Below are 19,211 nucleotides of genomic sequence, written 5' to 3' on the forward strand. Positions count from 1 at the left end.
CGCTCTGAGCTTAGTATGAACCTGCTGCATTTCTGTACTTTGCTGCGAATTGAGAGCGAGTATGTTCAAACACTGCCTGGCCTCAATTGGCAGGACAGATGTCACAGCAATCTTTAACTGGGCAAACAGCAATGAAAGGTTGCCCACATATTTTATTTAAGTCGTGTTGTTTTATGTAGGTTCATCCATGTATCATTCATCAAGAGGTGTTCATTTAGTGAGCCATCTGTTATTGTAAGGCATGTTTTGCACTATTTTTGCCCTTAGCTAAGAACTCACAGAGGCTTCACACAGCAGGTTCAGAGCAGGGGAATGCATGCCCTGCATTGCCTCCCGCATACACGCCAACAGACCCAATTTTTAAAGCAAAAAACTTAGTTTTGGCAGTCTACCGCAGGAAGAAAAAAAACAGGCATAGGGCACGGTGGAAATACTTGTCCCGCTTCAAAGACCAAAATGCTACTCAGAGTCAAGGTGCTGTTCATGATCAGTGGCCTCAACCTAAAGAGGGTGCCACAGGCTGCATCCACCGGATACTTCACTCACACACCAAAGAATATTGTAAAACAAACACACTACGAGTACTAACAATGAGAAGAGCCAGCTGGCGAGGACACTAGTCCGGAAGCTTAACTTTCAGCTTCCAGCAATGGTTGTTAGTTGCATATGATAAATAAGCACCATATATGGCTTTGTTGTATATAACAATGAAAATGCTTTAGTTCTGACATGATGATACTCTGAAAGAACTAAAACAAGTCTCTTTGAAGCTGTATCAAGGGCAGTAAAGGGTGTTATTGCTAGAACGGTAGGTGTTTCAGCACCCAGGCTAATGTGCTGCATAGCTAATTACATATAAGGTCCCAAAGCGAGACAGATTGCATTGCAAATGCTTGTTTTTGATCTACTGTGAGGATTAAGAAATGTTTAAATCAAGTTTAACCCATTTTGAGCAAATTCTCTGACTATTATAGGTCTTGTCTGAGTCATGTGTAGGATTTGTCTTGGTTTATATTGTTTAAAATAATTTGTTGTGCAGATTCCAATTCATTGAATGTATTTGGCATTTTTGTGGTGTTTTTGTAATGTGTGGAAGTAGTATAATTGCATTTTAACTAATAAGAGATGCAAACATTTTTCAAAAAATTTAATAAGAAGCATTTGTAAAATAAATATAGCAGGGTGACACTGAGTGGGCTACTTGTGCCCGTATGAGTGTCTATTAAAAGAGATATCAGTATTGGCAAGTTTGTTGGGATTTTGATTATTAGGCTCAGCCTTACTGATAAGAGCCAAACCCTTCATTGTTAGCTACTTTTTGAAAGAATGGATTTTCTTGTTTAACCATTCTGTGTGCCTCTGCCTGGCTGTGGATTGACTGTCTGGTTTTGGAGTGACAGGGGCTGGCTATGTGCATTCACTGTAGACGGCCACTGCGGTGTGCCTGGCCCTGCTTGGATGACTCAGAGCTGAGCTGAATAGACCTTGGCAGCATTTAGAGTAGAGGGAGGAGTTTTCCTTGCACCTGAATAGGGCTGGTCTCTCTTGCACAATGCTGTCTCCAACCCCGGCGGTCATACTGCACCAGTGAGGACAGAACTAGTTTGGGCTCAGAGACCCTTGCACAAAGAAGAACAAATACAAAATGGGGTATAAGTAGTGGAACTTAAACCCCTGCACTTTAGATCACTTCTGGACTCCTTTGCCAAAGAGAAGAGCTGGAGAGGTCAGAGGAGGAGCACTGCCCTTTTGCTGAATGCTGTGTGGGGTTGGCCTGTAGTTGCTGCTTTTGCCATGGAAAGGACAAAGACAGGAACTTTGCAGAGAATCCTGCTTGAAGAAGAATCTCCAAGGGCATGTGTGTGCTGGCCTCCTGTTCTGAAGTCTCAGGGATACAAAGACTTCACCCCAGCTCCCCTGAACTCTACTGCTTAGAGTTCTGACCTGCTAGGAGGTGCCTGTTCCCGTTTTGGGCCTCTGGAGATTGTTCCTGCTGTTGGGAGCTGGAAGAAATCTACGAGAAGCAAGAAAACCCATCTCTGATGTCGTCAGCGATGCTGCTGTGATGCCACGACCTGCACCGAGGCCAAAGGCACCACTCCTGAAGTGCACGATGCACCATCCAGCCTGCACCACAGCTCTGATGCCCTTTGACGCCTGCCTACGTCTGCAGTCTTCGGCATTCCCGAAGGCAGCACCTGAATTCTGTTATCGTGGTGCCAATGACTGCAGAGGGTGACTCCACAAATTCGCTTACTTCGCATCGTCTCACCGGAACCAACGCCTCACCGCCGACGCAACCGTCTTCTCCGGGCCTGGACTCAACACGCCGCCTCCTCGTGGACACCACGCCTCGCCACCCCCGTGGTAGCAAGGGAGCAGGCCTCAACCTCGGCACTGATGCCTCACCTCCACGATGCTGTGCATCCTCATAGACTTTGTATTCCAAGGTACTGTTTGTTTGGGGGTCCTTATGACTCCATGTTGTACCCTGCGCACCTCGCTGTCGTCGCCATACTTTGGATTTCTTTCTTTCACAACGTTGTAATAGCCCCAGGTGGAGCTATTTGTTTTTTTACAAGCTTTATTTTTGAAATAACTGTTTTAAAGTGCCATTTCACTGCATGTATGCTGTATTTCTGCTGTTTTGTTCTTATTGAGTTCAGATGAATATACTTTATTTTTCTAAACTGGTGTGGTGTCCATTTGTGGTGTTATCACTGTGTTTTAGTGTGTTTTGAGTACAAATACTTTACACATTGCCTTTGGGATAAGCCGGTCTGCTCATGCTACCAAGGGGGTGAGTTGGGGTTATCTACAGTATGTATCCCCCTTATCCTGACTAAAAACAACTTGGACAAAGGTACCTACCTCTGCCAACTAAAGACCCCCAGTTCTAACACTAGGGTTCCGGACTTAGTCCCATTTGTGGTCGGACAGGTGTGTCATATCTCAGAGAGGGTAGTCCGTCGGGTGCTGTGGCGCGCTCCTTATGCAGCGGACCTGTGCCCTAGGACATTGCGCCCTTTTGCACAGATCTCATGGAAGATGTCTGTGGACCTGTGGCATGCTGGGTTTTGTGCCACACTGTCTATTTCAATTATAAATGTATTACCCTGACCGATGCTGTGGATCCTTTCAAATTAGGACTGAGACAATTCTTCCAGTTTGCTAAAATAGTGGCCACGGCAGGAAGAATAAGGCCAACTTTTCCGGATGCCCCCCCCAGGAGTCCGAGACTTTGGTGACCTTGGTTACTAAGGCTGGGGGCCTAAAACTGTTTTCCCATGTTTACAGGGCACTGTAGGGAGACGTCCCATTGTGCACCCTGGCAGTTCAGGGTAGGTGGCAGGAAACACTGAGTGACCCACTTACGGACAATGAATGGTTGGGCATACACCAACGCAAGATTTTAAATTAATACAATATAATGTAGTTCACCCTGTGTACCTCTCTCCAAACACGTTGCATGCTGTTTACCCTGGGAGAGCGTCCTCTCGCCCATGCTGTCATGTAGCAGGGGCTGACTTTCTACGCATGTTATGGGGATGTACCGTTCTAGATACCTAATGCAGGTCGTGGTAGATAGACTGAGTTCTGAGTGGAGCATCAGGATGGACGGTCACAAGAGATGTTAAACAATGCTTGCTTAGTATGGTTCGGGTACAAAAGCAAAAACCCTCAGGAGAAAATGTATCATGCTGGGGCTGTTGCTTGCTAAACAGAGGGTGGTGATTCTTTGAATCTCCACAGGCCCACTGTTGGTGGCAGACTGGATGAGAGACATAGCAGAATGGATGGTGGTGGAAGAAAGTCACAAGAGGAAATCTCGTAGAGATAATAAGTTGGCGGATGATCTACAGTCATGGGCGGCGATGCTCACGGAGTTACTCGAGCCGCCTGAAGCCAGACCGCCCTGAGGACTACTTGGCGCTATGCTAGAAAGGCACAGCCATCACCCATGAAATGACATGTTGGGATGGGAATGCATGGAGAAGGGGGAGAGAATGGAGATCAGGGAGTGTATCCTGGGCAGCAAGTGATAGTGACAGGGACTGCTTGACCCTTCGGTCTCGCTGGCTCCCCTTTTTGTTGTCAGTCTTGGTGGATATCATGTGTATTGTCTCATGCGATTTTTAAGGTAGAGCATATTGGCGGGGCAGGTTCACATACATTGTAGAATTATGTTACTGTGATCCTGAGTATGACAAATGGCAATAAACATTTATACCAAAAAAACAAAAAAAAAGCCTAGTGCTTAACTCTGCGGGTGGAGACAAGTAGCATACAATGTTATCGTAAGTTTACACTCTGAGTTTGTGAATATAGGAAGTACTAAACTTGCTCCAAAGTTTAAACTTACTTAAAAGTGTAAGTTACCTTTGTGAATTAGGCCCTGGGTCTAAATTATGAGGCAAGAAAAGTGACTTTTTGGCACTAGGGGTTGTGTTATATAAAGTGCCTCAGGATGCAACGGGCTTGTGCACCTGCTTTCTGTGCCACTGGGGCACTATGGTATTACAGAAGTGGCTGCAGATGCTTGTGTTTCTCCATTCTGTAATACAGACAGCACTAGTGCACATGTCAAGCCAATGTCATGCTAAAGTGGTGTCTCCTCATCCACATGGGGGCATAGCCCCTTGCAAATGAGAGAAACAATTTGTCTCGGTAACCACGCCATATTATGAACATGGGTGCAGTGGCAAAGAAGCCATCGTGAAGCACACTGACAATGCACCACAAAACAGTGGTGTACAGTCAGTGCACACCCGGGGAGTCCCTGTGGAGGGGCTAAGAGGGCATTCCATGAGCCCCACCACACATTCCCCTCCAGAGGCAAAAAGGCCACGATGAAGCGCACTAACAATGCACCATAAAACAATGGTGCAGTCAGTGCACATCCGAGGGAACCACTCTGGAGGGGGGTAAAAGGGCATTCCATGGACCCCAACATAACATTTCCCTCTATGCGAGTGCACCGCAGATGTCTGATGGAGGAACTCTGCCCCACCCTGGAAGGCGCTGGTCAGATGTCACTTGCATTGCGAAAAGCAGGTTGGCTGCTTCAATCAGTCGATCTATCTTTCACTGATGCCCTGCCCCAGGACAGCTGTGAGTTTGTGGCTGCCCTGTGAGGAGTGCATTATTAATAATAGGGCACACTGCCCGTTTATGCTGGTACACTTCATTAATGCTGCCCCGAGGCACAAACAGGGACAAAGCACTCTTACTGTAATACAGCCTCAAGTGTTCCACAGAATTAGAAATCACTGTAGGAAGCTGGCTTTCTATTTAGTGTACCAAACCGAGGTACACTATGTATAAAGTCCAGGCGAGCCTTATTGGTTTACAGGGGCTTGCTTTAACAATCCCAAAGTGCTCCAATAGGGGTAGTGTGGTCGAGCAGTTTAGGCTTATCAGAGGAAGTGTTGAGCATTTGTTAAACACACAGAGTCAATAAATGAGACACACACAATAAGAAATCCGAGACCAATTTAGAAAAATTACACAAGATTTTATATAATATTTAGACACCAGATCTTAGGGGTCAGGTAAGTACTTTAGTTTGTTATCATTTTTACACAGTAAAACAGTTGAATAGCAAAACTGTCAGATTTGAGGCATAAACCTCGAACACGGTAATGTTATCCTATAGAAGGAAAAGACATGTACCCTTTAGGACTTAAGGTGCTTGGGAGCCTAGGTCCAAAGTACCACCAACTGTTTGGGCTTACCTGCCCAGGAGTGTCTGGGTACAGAGGTGCCGGTCACGATGGTAGCCTCGAGAGCAGTCAGCTGTCAAAGTTTAAAGGTTCTTGTCATAACAACAGAGTCTGCAAAGGGGGACTTGGGGACAAGTCCAGGTGAACCCAAAGGGGGGCTCAGCTCCTGGGGACTTCTAGGCAAAGGGGACACAGACAGAAGCTGTGTACTCAGGCTGTGGGGCAAGGGTGTAGAGGTGCTGGCTGTTAGGCCAATTTAGCATTAGAGGCTCTCCCTGTTCTTGGTATAACTGCAAAAGATGGAAAAAGAAACACAGCAAGGCCACTTTTGATTTGGAGTTTGCCTCACTCGATGTCCCTCAATGTGCAGGAAAGTCTTTGAGGCATTGGTGTCAGAACTGCACACAAACAAGCCTTGGCGGGCACAACTGCCTCGGTAGTCAGGGTACTGGTGCAGGGGGACTCCTCGAGGGTCTAGTGTCTCAAAACTCTCCAGAGAGATGGAGCTGTCCTCGGGGACCTCCTCCGGTCGTGATGCTCCTCCGGTGAAACCGATGGCCAACAGCTCAAGTTGCAGGACAGATGCTTTTGGTGCCTGCAGATGCAGGGGCATGGCTCCCCCACCCCAAAGGAGATGATGCTTGATTGTTAAAGTTTCAGGATGGTCCGCCACAGCTTTGGGTGTTGCGCAGCATTTTGAGGAGGTGGGTCGATGCAACAGTTGAGGTTCCAGCAGCAAGGCAGGGGTTAGCACCAAGTGGTGGTCAAGTCCTCAGTTCTCGCTGTGACTGCGCATCTTTGCCCTTGCTTCGGTTTCCAGTAGTCGAATCTGAGTTCCTGGTGTCGGGAACCCCTAAATACTAAATTTAGGGGCGTTAAGGAGAGTATAGGGTAGTCACCAATTGACTCCTTATCTCTGGGTGACTACACCCCCTATATGGCCACTTTCTGGGGAGAGTGGGCATAAACCTGACCCAGAGTGGCTGGTTTCATCAAATCCAAGATGGTGAAACCCTTCTTTCGTTGTTCGCTTAAGGTAGCCCACCTTAGGGGTGTGACTAGCCTGTGAGTGAACACACCTTCTGACTATCTAATTTTCCTGTTCACTTGCAATGTCGTGGCAATGGAACCAGAATTGACAGGGGCATATCTGCTCAAGCAGGTATGCCCTCACATATAATATAAATGCAGCCTGCCTTAGGGCTCTTAAGGCCTGCTGTAGGGGTGACTTGCATATAGTCCGTGCAGTGTAGCTATTGCACACAGGGAGCGTGAAATGTCGTGTTTTCAGAAGGGATTGGGCCCTTTCATGCCACCTGCTGTGGCAGCCTGCATGTAGTTTTTGTGTGGGTCTCTTAGGGTGGCATAATACATGCTGCAGCCCTTAGGAACCATCTTCAGTGCCCATGCCCTAAGTATCAGGGGTACTATTTACTAGGGACTTACTGGGGTGCTAAAAGTCCTTGCCTATTGGGTTACAATTGAACATATGTTTTGTTTTAGCCAAAGAACACACGCACTAGAGCCTGGTTAGCAGGCTTCAGTGCACGGAGACAATTAACCAGCATGTAGTTCTAATGGTGGCGACAAGTGGGGGAAACCTGCAAAGAAGTCCAACTTCCTACAGTCACGAAGAGTCCAAGTAGGTGGCTTTAGGATTACTATAATATTTAATACAATATTTAATTAGATTTGTGGGGCGCTTGTTTGTTATCTTCCTAAATCTACAAGTTAAGAGAGCTTTGACAAAGAATAGATTAAGCAAGAATCTGCAGGCTAAGAGTTTTCAACAATATACAGATGTATGATGGACATAGATTGTGAAAAGGAACTTTGAATGTAGTGAGAGAAAGGAAAGCGTTTTGATTTGCTGGGAAAAATCTGAGAATGTTCAAGGATCTCTATCTAGGCGGTCACTGTCAAAGGGGGATACAAATAAACATGGTGGCTGACATCCCTATTCCTACAGGCTGGCTATCATGTTCGGTAAACCAAGACATGGGTGGTAGGACCTTAGATACAAATGTTATGGGCACGGGGCACAATAAAGGTCAACTGAGCTAAAGCCCAACATGTGAAAATTGATTGCACGAGACTTCATTTCGGCCCTAAAACAGTGACATTCATCGGTCCACAAAAATAGAGTGGCTACATATAGTGTGAGAGATCTTTGTCATGGGCGCATTGAGCTACATGTAAGTGATAACTTTGCCACGTTCTTACCCCATTAGTAGCTTTTCCTGTAAAAATCTTCCCCAATAGATTAATGATCTTTAAAGAAATCTTCCGGTTCACATTTACTGGTAAATCATCTTGGGAAACTAGGCAGAGTAGAACCTATTTTATGTTGACTGATCTAATAAGACCAGGTAGAAATATGATGTTCCACGTTTTCCATAAGTAAATTATTCCCTTTTCTGCTATGTGTTATGCCTTCCCCTGTATGCTGTGTCCACAGAAGTCAGCATAAATAAATCTGACGATCAGTATAAATCTAGAAATACATAATTATGAAATATAAACATATTTAAAAATCCATATTTTCCCCCCAAATAAAGAGTACTATAATTTCGCAAGTCAAACTTCCTGTTCGCTGTTTATTGCTTCTTAATTATGTATTATTCAAATATTAGTGTTTAACTCATAATGATATCTAATTAAACAGAGCTACAGAAACATAATTTACATTAGGGTATGCTAGTTGCTCGCTGCTGACATCTGTGTTTAATATGCAAGTTGTGGCTTTGACCTCTTTCTGTTAGACAATTACCTCCTTGGCTCCATCTGGAGAACACTAATGTTTATGAGAGAGCCTTGTGAAGAGTGACGTAGGTTCTTTTTGAGGGGCAGACGAGCCGAATATGAAACCAGCAACCATACTTGGCTGATCTTATTATCCGCGAGTACTCTGTCAAAATGTTTGGAAAGAGGCAAGTCAATTATCTGAAGCCGATGTTACATGATCTGTCGGCCACTAATTCCATGTAGCACGAATGAGGTTAAAGGAGCTTTGGCATATCCTACCCAATACACACCTAGAACGTCAACCTTCTTTTTTAATGCCAAAGCTATTGAAAGACATCAGCACATAAGGAACTCACTCAGTCTCCTACCCGCACTGACAGTTCCCCCAATACTACAGCACAAGGGAAGAAGTAAAACAAATCAACAACGGGGCGCTGCTCAGCCTCTATGGCTTTACCAGGCATTATCACATATTTTTAAATGAACCTGATTTGTTTTTAGTTCTGATATGCAATACATTATTGATCACTAGACCTTATATGATTGAGAACGTATATTCTCTTTGCTCTTGAATATAATCTAGCCATTACTGGTGTTCATCTCAATTGTCTGTGCAATTGCAGCTTGTATCCTTGCTTTTCCCTTGTTTTCGGGCTGACTTTTATCAGCTGTATTTATTGTATTACGTGACCGTGAAAAAACAAGATTCCAAATTAGAGCTCATGAGGATAAATAGCTGAATAAAGTTACTGATCTCTAAGATACTAGTCCAGCAGATGCATGTAGTCCATTCCAATGCTGAAGGGTCACCTGGGCTTCTGATGCCATATACTGCTGACATTTCAGTTTGATACAACAAACCTTTGGATCTAATGGTCAACTTCCTTAATCTTGCAATGGTTTACAACATGTACTTTCTAGTTTCAGTCGGTGTGCCTTGTCACTAATGTCAGTCAGCATTTCATTCCATTATTAGTGGGATGTCTCCTGGTGTATAAAACAGTCTTCTCCAAAAGGTATCTTAAAGGATCTCCAACTTTGCTTGCACCCGGATGGTCTTAATTTTCACTCCCACATTATTAGGCATCTCTGTCCAGTACATTCACCTCGCAGGGAAGTCACTTTTTCACTTGTGCTATTGTGCTCTAAAGTAACTATAACTCGTACCCATGCCACACACGGTTTGATTCAACACCCATTACATGTTCTATGACATTACTGATAACATCACTGCAACATCTGAAATTACATTATTGATGACAACACTGTGCATGGTGGGGGCGCAAGTTATAGTGACTATAAAGTACAATTAGAAATCAATAATATTTATAGGATTTGGGTACCCCATTGGCACGTACTAGGATCATCTAGGCATTTTTAAGTCTCTAACTAGTATCAAATCATGTTTATACATTGTTGTTTGGATACACAAAATTTAGACAAAGTAACCTAATATGGAAAGGTCTCGACTAAAGCAAATAGGTAGTATTTCATTTTCCATCTGCTTATTCCTATTTATTATTTTTTTCCCATTCATCCTTCATTTTTTCACGTTTCAACTTCGTGTCCATATTCATCATTCTTTCTTGTCATATAGCATTAACCAATATATATATTCTGTGTGACGTTCTTAGTTTATGTTGTCAACCATTCTGTATGCAGTTTGAAGTAAACGTTTTCATTTGAGTTGTATCTATGTTTAGTAATATTATACTGTTCTGTATGAATTTTGCTTAGCTGTTGTAAATATCTGTCTTCACATTGTACTGTTATGTTGTAAATAATAGACCTTAGTTACCAGGTGTTTTGTGAATGGACTATACTAGATAGACAAAAAAATGTATGAAATTATAATCTTGCATGTTCTTTATTAATATTTACATTTTCCTGTTGTTTTTCGCTCTCTTTGTGAAATCACAATTTTTGTCCTTTAGCACTACATTGCAATAGACGGTGTCCTGATGAAGGCATCTTTGCCGAAATGCGCGTAGTCTCCATCCACCGCTTTGCTTTCATCAATAACTACATTGATTCTAGTATTTTCTTTTGATATGTGTACTATATCATAATTTCAATTATTTGTTATTATTGTCATAATTTTGGAATTAATTATTATTCTTGTACATAGACACTTTATCATTGTTTATATTTTACATTAACAATAAATAAATGATTTTAAATATTCAAATATGTTTTTGCTGTATTCATAATTTAATTTGAAAGCATTCACTTTATGCAGATATATACCTGGTAATTAGTGGCATTTTTTTTTCAAGGTTGCTATTGCCTTTCCTAATTTTGTTAGCCAGAGGAGATAACTTCCAATTGTCCCTTCAGAGAGGAGATGTAAGGCACAAAATTTGACTTCTATGACATGACCAGAAGTGGATTGCCAAAAGTGCTATTGATGAAGGTAGCATTATGAGGCACTGAGAAAGTCACTGGAGCTTCAGAAAAGGAATTGTTAAAGATATAGAGCAAGAGTTTAAAATTTCCACAACACCCTAGGCTCACCACTTCATAAGGCTCACGAACATAAATGAAACAATTTTCTTTCTATATCTCTTTTTCATGTGCTGCAGCATGTGAAATGAACTGCTAAATTTATCTTACTGGCACTGGAATAGAACCTCTGATCTATAGCGTACTTGCAGATTGGTGCAGCAGAGAATTTACTAACTGAGCTAGCTCATTGGATTTCAACATGTATTCAGCTTTTTTAGTAACTTTGATCTGTTTGGGCTGAAAACTTTAGTTTTGTTAAAATCTGCAAATAATGCATCAGAAGCTGTATTATGTGGTAACAGAGACATAGCCATAATTATGCGGGAAAAGCGGTAGCCTTAAAATCACATAATTCAGTAGCTCCGTCTAAAGTTAAGGGTTACATATACTGCTTGGCTGCTTGACCATTCCTAGTCGCCCTTTCTTCTCCCATTACTTCCAGGAATATCAGATAGCACCCCAACACAAATTTACTGAAAGACAAAATGCTAGCAACCGGGACAGTTGACCACCCTGCTAACCCTCAAAAACCTTAGAACAAATTGGCGGAGTTAGACAGTGGCTGTGTGTCTGAAAGCGCAAAGAACTAGAATTACCCACGTTGGGAAACCCCACTTACTTACAAAATCTTTCATTTCTGATTTCTACCCTATACCTGAAGCGTGTGCGAAGTAAGGGTGGACTCCTTTACCTGTTTGGTGGTTATTGCTCAGTGTACCTTAGCATTGTGTGTCAAAACATGTTCATTGCACAAAAAAGAAAAGACAGGCTTTGTTAGTCATTATTTGCAGTAGTAGATTCATGGACGGAAAACAAATATAAGAGTAAGCGTGACTTTGACGGACGCCATTTCCATAACCCAACCACAACGAGCATACGTCTTTGCAGAGCGCACGTGCCACCCATCCTTTCTACAACGACATTGTAATATCACTATGGTAGGGCGCATGTGCAACATCAGAAGCACTGTCCATTAAAAAAAACAGCTTTCAATTCGCGAGCGGCATATTCGCAACTTCGTAAAGGCTGAACAGTGAATTCTTCACTGTGCGAGGAGTAATGGTGCGTTCGGACATGGCGGTGCAAGCTTTCCTATGAAAACAAGACAAAGTGCTAAATAAATCTAAATAACTCCTGATCAAAATACCGTCAGTCAAACTAAAGCTGGTAACATTGACGAGCAGCAGGAAGCAAAGTCGCCTCTGTTGTTCTGCTTGCCTGAGGCATGGGGGGAATGGGGAATTTACAACTTGGACTGAATGAGGATGGGCTAAAGTCTACACGGACAAAGGGTGAATAATAATGAGAAAGGATAGGCAGCCATCAGCTGAGCCTCAGCACTGCTCGAGGACAGCTAAAGAAATAGTCCGTACAAGTGTTATCATTACATGCAGCTTAAGAGCCCATGTAAAAGGGGCAGTCCGTATGGGAGGTTACAAAATTTCAAAAGGAGGCACAAGTAAGCTGTTTCACCAATTTAAAGCCCAAGTACTGTAAGAGTAGCCAATAGAAAAGATGGGAGGGGCTTCAAGCCCATATCATGAACACAGCATGTCTCGAAGAGACAGCGCAAGCGCTGCCTAGGTGAGACCTAAAAATGTGGAGCTAAAAAGAAAAAATCTCAAGTTGTAGAGAGAGAGGTTGAGCAAGAAGTGGATAGCAGCAGGGTGAAAGGGAAGGACTTTGGTGATGTGGGGGCCTGTGCTAGGCTGGGGAGGCTCTGGAGCAGAAGGTCCGGGCTCCCTTCCACTGATAGGAACACCCAGGGTGGCAGGCAGCAACCCAGTGTGGGGGCCATCCACTGCAGTGCTCAACAAGGCATGGGCCTCTTTGTGTAGATAATGCAGCTGAGAAGCATAGCCCAGAGATCCCACTACAAGAAAGAGGTAAGTGAAGATAGAAAGACCATAGTGGGATGGAGGTGGAAGTAACGAACAACAACGATGTCCACAATACTGAGACCACATCATATCAATGCAGACAGTGGGGCAGTAGGAGTAGTGAAATCCCTTCAAGGTTCACTAATGCAAAATATGAATGAATAAACCATGGAAAAGCGGGTAAGAGAATTAAATGAGAAAGCAGTTTTCAGAGTAAAACAATTCTTAGTAGTCTAAAGACAAAGCAGCCATAGGTGGTTTGGAGACACCCATTGAAGAGTCTAGAAGTGAGCTATATAAAACTGCATTCATAACCACAGACCTCTCGCCAAAGTGAGAGACATTTGCATTGCAATGTGAAATCGCTCTAGGCGAATGCAAGAGTCATGGTGGAATATGGCTGCGAAGGGAAAATGTTATTAAAACCATAAGGATCTAGAAGTGATATCACTCGAATGTGGAGGAATCACTACAAGTCCTGGAAAAATAAGAAAGTACAATAGGCCCCATTTCTATCTTTTGTTGCATGCAGACAGAGGCAAGAGAGCTGTGCAAAAGAGCTCAACAGGGATGGTCTTGAAAACTGCGAACCATCTAACTAAAGAGGATTAAATGCCTGCTTGTTGGAAAGGGGATCAGATCTAAAAAACATAATAACTGATGCCCTGACTAGACTGGGTGTACAGGTTGGTAAAGCTATCTCTGAGATTAAAACTGATACACAACACTTGGGCAAGAGACTTGAGAAAGCCTAACCAGAGCTTCGAATAGGAGCAAACATTAGTCCATTGGCCACTACTAATATATGCCATCTTGACACACAAAGATCCTGATTGCAAAATGTGAGGATGTCTAAAACAGGTCTTGGTGAAACAACATAAGGATCGGAAACATGGAAGAAGGAACAGAGATAAACAACTGCATGGTGCAATTGTTTAAGGGTGTTATCAAGGAAGGCCTGAACTTTCAAGTTGGGCTTGAGCATGCATATGAAGTGAGTATGAAAAAGATGACTAACGAGGAGTTCCTGAGAGACACTGTAGTGACCTTGAGATCTCCCGGTTTCAAGACCTCTCAATGGTGAGACTGCAGAGGAGCTGAGACTACAAGGAAGTGACAAAAAGAGCTCAACAAATAACAAATAAGCTATAGATGGCTAAACCAGAAGGACTTCAATTCAACTGGAAGGGCGTAGTGGAAACCATCAGGTCACCAAATAAAGGGGAACAACTTTCTGGGAATCCAGCACCATGGCTCAGGAGGCTCAGAGTTCGATGAATAATACACAGCAGTACAAGATCACAGGAACTCAATGAGAACTTTGTCTATCTCATGCAGCCAAAACGGCAAATCAATGAAGGTGAAGGTCAGAGGGCTTATCAGGTTGAAAAACCTAAGGCAGGACACAGAATAGTTACTAGACATTCACATATTACCTTAGAATTGCAAGGTAAATATTATCAACAGATGACAAAAACTAAGAACAGGACAGACGAGGAGCACACTGAGAGAATTATAGAACATATTAGTTCAATACAGAACGTATGTATTTAGTCAACAGAAGTAGGTGCCAGAAATGTTATTGAGTCTCATGGGGACCTTTCACTAAGTTTACCAAGAACAGAGACTGGTGAACAGAACAATCCAAATTGAATGTTTTTTCGTAGTTCGTATAAGGTAGTTCTAAAATAAGATAAACAGGCTTACTAAATTGTTACACATGGAAGTGGAAAGCAACAAACAAGCACATACGCAGCATACAAAATGTAAACTGATTTCTTTGAATGTACAGGGATTAAACTCTTCCCAACAAAGCTGTGTTCTAGAGGTATATTAGGCAGCAAAATCCTGATCTAATTTTTATGCAGGAGCACTACTTGTTAAAGTGCGACCAATTCAAAAGAATTAATGGGGCTACCCAGTCCAGTTAAGGGCCTTACGGAAAAAAAGGCAGTGTAATTGATCAGACTTTGTAAAGGAAATCTGGACTTCACAACATTGGAAATTCATCATTCTCTAGAGCAGGGGTCTTCAAACATGGGGGTGGGTGCTCCTAGGGGAGCCTCTAGTGATCCCAGGGGGGCGCCAGGCTCTGGCCAAAAGAAGCATTATGCTGATAACAGTGCTTTGTTTTCAGAGTAAAGAAATGAGCGGCAGTAAGCTGCTCTGTAATGGGCCTTCACTAGCATCTTTTGTCATTTATATCCTGACAGGGAGAAGGTGTCAAAAGAGAAGGGACTCAAAATATTCTTCAACCCCCCTCCTTTCTAATAATCACACTGTGGATACTTTTACACATTAGCAAGGCCTGCCTGACCAGATCAGTATGTTTGGCAATCATGTATTTGATTGCATTTTTAAAATGGTAACATAACTTAACTGCAATGTTTGAATAAGTCTAGACATATTTAAACATTGCCAGTTTAATAGAATAATTGTGAAATATATAAGGGGGGGGGGGTTTGTTTTTCATTAGTGGGGGTGGGTGTGGCACTGAAAATTTTGAAGACCTTTGCTCTAGAGGGAAGGTATGTAAGGTTCCTGGTAGGAATTAGAGGTATACACTACTCTTTAATAATACATTAATTTGCCTGAATAAATACCAAGAAATATTTCTGGAGAAGATACTGACGGAATTGAACATGTCACATTGGGGAGAGACCTAAATGTTGTCTCGGATCACGCTCTAGACAGAACTGCCCAATACTCACAATATGCTATGTTCACAAGATTAAAATTTCAATTCAAATTACAGGTTTATACAATGCATGAAGATACCTACACCTGAGGGAAAGAGATTATTCCTTTTCCTCCCAAGTCCACAATTCTTACTTGAGAATTCACCACATTTTTATATCCGCAATCCTGTTACATAAACTCTAAATTGCAAGAGTGATGATGAGCACAATATTTGACTAGGTGTGCTTGGGAGGAAGGGCGATAAGTAAGACAGACAGGAAATACCAGCCATCCATATTAAGAGACCCGGTGAATACAGAACAGATAATACAGGGGATGAGGGATTATTTCTTAGATAATGACCCACAAGGCATCTCTTAGACAACTAGAGGAATGTGTTTAAAGACACGGCCAAAGGCATAGGATATATTTACTCCAATGCAGTGAAAATAAACATTTAAATGTGGCCCAATAACACAGGTGATTTAGAGCTATTGTACTAATAAAGGACACGTTGACACATGTATTATTACAGAGCAAAACAGTGTTGAAATGGGTGAATAAGATGTCAATGAATACCATGATATGTGCAACAGCAATGCCAACAAATGCAAAGTCAACATATGCCATAACTTATGCCAGCATAACAATGTCAAGACCCATAAATACAATGTCAATGTATGACATATCTATGCACGCACAACAGTGTCGATACCGGTAGTAACAATGTCAATTTATGCCATAATTAATGCATGCATAACAATGGCGTTACCAGTAGAAACAATCTCAATGTACGCCATGATCTAGGCACGCATGACTATGTCAATATCAGTAAAGACAATGTTGATGGTAGCTAAGACAACTGTACGCACAATGTTGAGAATGTCTGTAAAACTTATATGAATGACCGCCCCAACCCACGCCTATCAAGTGACGGGTCACAGGTGGGGTCTCACCCAAAGACAAACGCGCACCCAGGAAAAACCCTGATCGATCCCACAAAAAGATAGTTGCACCACAAACTGGTCCGAAGAAATTGGCCCCAATAAATTAAGTTTATACAAGGGTGCTGTATTCCCCAAAAATACCATAAAGCTTGATGCCACACGTAGATGGAAACACTCAAACAATCATGACACAACATGCATACCACACGTAGTGTTCACACACTTCCCACTTCAGACATCTGGACACACACACTGGCCCACACTAGCTCTACCCGAGGTCGAGAGTGATCTTTGTCCTTATCAGATGCTTAAACTTGTTAATTTATTACTAAGATGATTTTTACAAGAATGCAGAATTAGTTTATTGTACCTCACGAGATGTATACATCGCTGTCCGAAACTTTGTACGAGAGACTTTCTTCAGACACACTCTGTCGAGACTCTCCTGCCCGCTATGTTTACATAAACCACCTTGTTCCTGTTTTGCCAAACGCTTCGTGTCTTTTCATTTCTTTAAGGCAAATTCATATCATAGCAACAAGACAAATTACATTTTTTTACCACAGTACATGAAACGTGAAATGAGAAAAACTTTTAAAAGCCTCACAGACTGCAGTTAACAATTAACTTGCACAAGGCCAGCTCTAGCACTTATGGTGCCTGCTACGACAATCTTTTTTGGTGCCCTGCCCTCCCCCCATGACCTCCTTCTTGAATTCCCTAATTTTCACCACAGTAAAATGCCCCTTATCTTTGCATAGCCCCACTCCCCCATACATTTAAATTTTATGGCGCTGGTAAAGGCTGGCTTTACTAATCCACTCTGCTATCCTCATAAAATACAGATCTGTTTCTGCATCAGGCATATTAACCCTCTGCTCCAGGTTTAACGTATAAAACAGTTGTTCTGCGACAGGGATGCCTGCTCTCGCCAGTGCTCTTTGCGTTGGCCTTTTGAACTGCTGGGTGCGAGCGGATCCGATAGTGAGAGGCATCGATGTGGGGGTGGGGGTGGGGGACTGGTGAGTTAGAGCACATCTCCCTTCATGCGGACAATATCCTGTCGTATGCCCACAGACCCAGACAGACCTTCCATAGACTTATCCATATTATACAATCGTTTGGGCAATACTCTGGATGTCGTATAAACTGGGATAAGTCCTTGGTATTCACTTTGGCAGGGGAGCCTCCGGCTCTGACGTTGGCGTGCAAGGAGCTGGTCCATAAAGATCTATTTAAATACTTGGGCATCTGGATTACCAAAACGAAAGGAGTTTATGCAGTTGAACGTACACTCACAGCTAGAACGGTTGAAAGGGGATGTTGTTCATTGGCAGCGGCTGCCGGTCTCCCCTATGGGCCGAGCAGTTTTATTAAAGATGATGGGCCTATTGCGTCTACTGTATGCCATACAAAACACTCCATTCCAGAAGTTTTCTTTCGTGCGGTTGAGTCTGAACAGCGAACACTAATATGGGGGGGAGGCTGCCCTATTATCGCTTTGAAGAAATTGCAGAAGGGGGTCTACGAAGGAGTACTGGACATAAGAAAGTCCTACTGGGCAGCCCAGCTGGTTAATGTTAATGGGTGGGTTTTCTCACCAATTGAGGAACCGGCCTACCGGGTTGACTCGCATGCTATGAACAGGGGTAGCTTTCTTTCGGTCCTATACAGGGGGAGAGGGGTGATTTCGTCCCTCCCGACTCACACACAGACCGTGGTCATGGCCTGGCGGAAGGCGACAAAAATGATTGGATGGGAGGCCCGATTCACTGAGCAAATCCCCCTCTAGGAGGGAGATTTTCTGAGTGAGGTCAGGTGCCTGAAAGAGCTCCCCGGTTGGTGCAGCATTGACATTGACCTCCTGGGAGATAGTTGAAAAAAAGGGAAAATGGTTTCGTTTGATAGTCTCCAAGTAGAATTCCAAATGAAAATGACTGAGCACTTTCGGTACTTACAGTTGAGGCATGCACTTCACTGTCACCTAAAAGAAGGAGTCTCGCTACCGGAGTACACACCACTTGAAGACAGACTCCTCCTTGACCCAATGATTGATAAAGCAATATCCCTGACGTACAAAAAACGTATAAATAATACCACTGACTGTTTGGGACCCCTGCGGGCGGCCTGGGAATCGGATGTGGGTCTCCTGGAGGATGAGGATTGGGGGGGGGGGAGGGGGGGAGTCCCTACAGAGCCCTAGAGAGATAGCGGTGAGAGCGAGATTTAGGCTGATCCAGCTACGTATTCTACATAGATCCTATGCCTCGCGATCGGTACAATACCACATGGGCATTGTATGTCTGCACAGTGTGTACGGGGCTGTGGGAAGACAGGAACGTTCTTTCATTTATTGTGGGACTGTCCCAAGATTCAGACCTTCTGGAGGGAGGTGGCTCGTGTAATGACAGCGGTAGTGGGTGAGCAGGTCCCAGTCGAGGCGAGATGGCATATCCTGGGGGTGACAGGAGAGATAGTATGGTCTAAATGGGCCGCAACCTGGTTTGCCTCGCGGGAGCGGTGGCAAAGCGAAACATCACCCGAGCATGGGGTGCCAGCGTAGCCCCAACATTGCAGTCCTGGGAAAACGATTTAGACTGGTGCCAGAGGGCTGAACAGACAGTATACCAGAGCAGGGGATGCCCACATGAGTGGGAGAAGATATGGGGGCCTGGATGAACTACAGAACTGATCAGTCCCCAATATCATAAGAAACTCTCGACATTTTAAGG

At 43.4% G+C, this 19,211-nt stretch overlaps 1 protein-coding gene across 1 annotated transcript in view; it reads right to left on the reverse strand.

Moving 5' to 3' along the window:
* Positions 1-19,211, reverse strand: part of HIBCH (3-hydroxyisobutyryl-CoA hydrolase) — a 951,762-nt gene that overhangs the window by 210,935 nt on the left and 721,616 nt on the right. The window lies entirely within an intron of this gene.

The sequence above is a fragment of the Triturus cristatus genome, chromosome 3_2 (genome assembly GCF_964204655.1).
Source record: "Triturus cristatus chromosome 3_2, aTriCri1.1, whole genome shotgun sequence".
Lineage (NCBI taxonomy): Eukaryota > Metazoa > Chordata > Amphibia > Caudata > Salamandridae > Triturus > Triturus cristatus.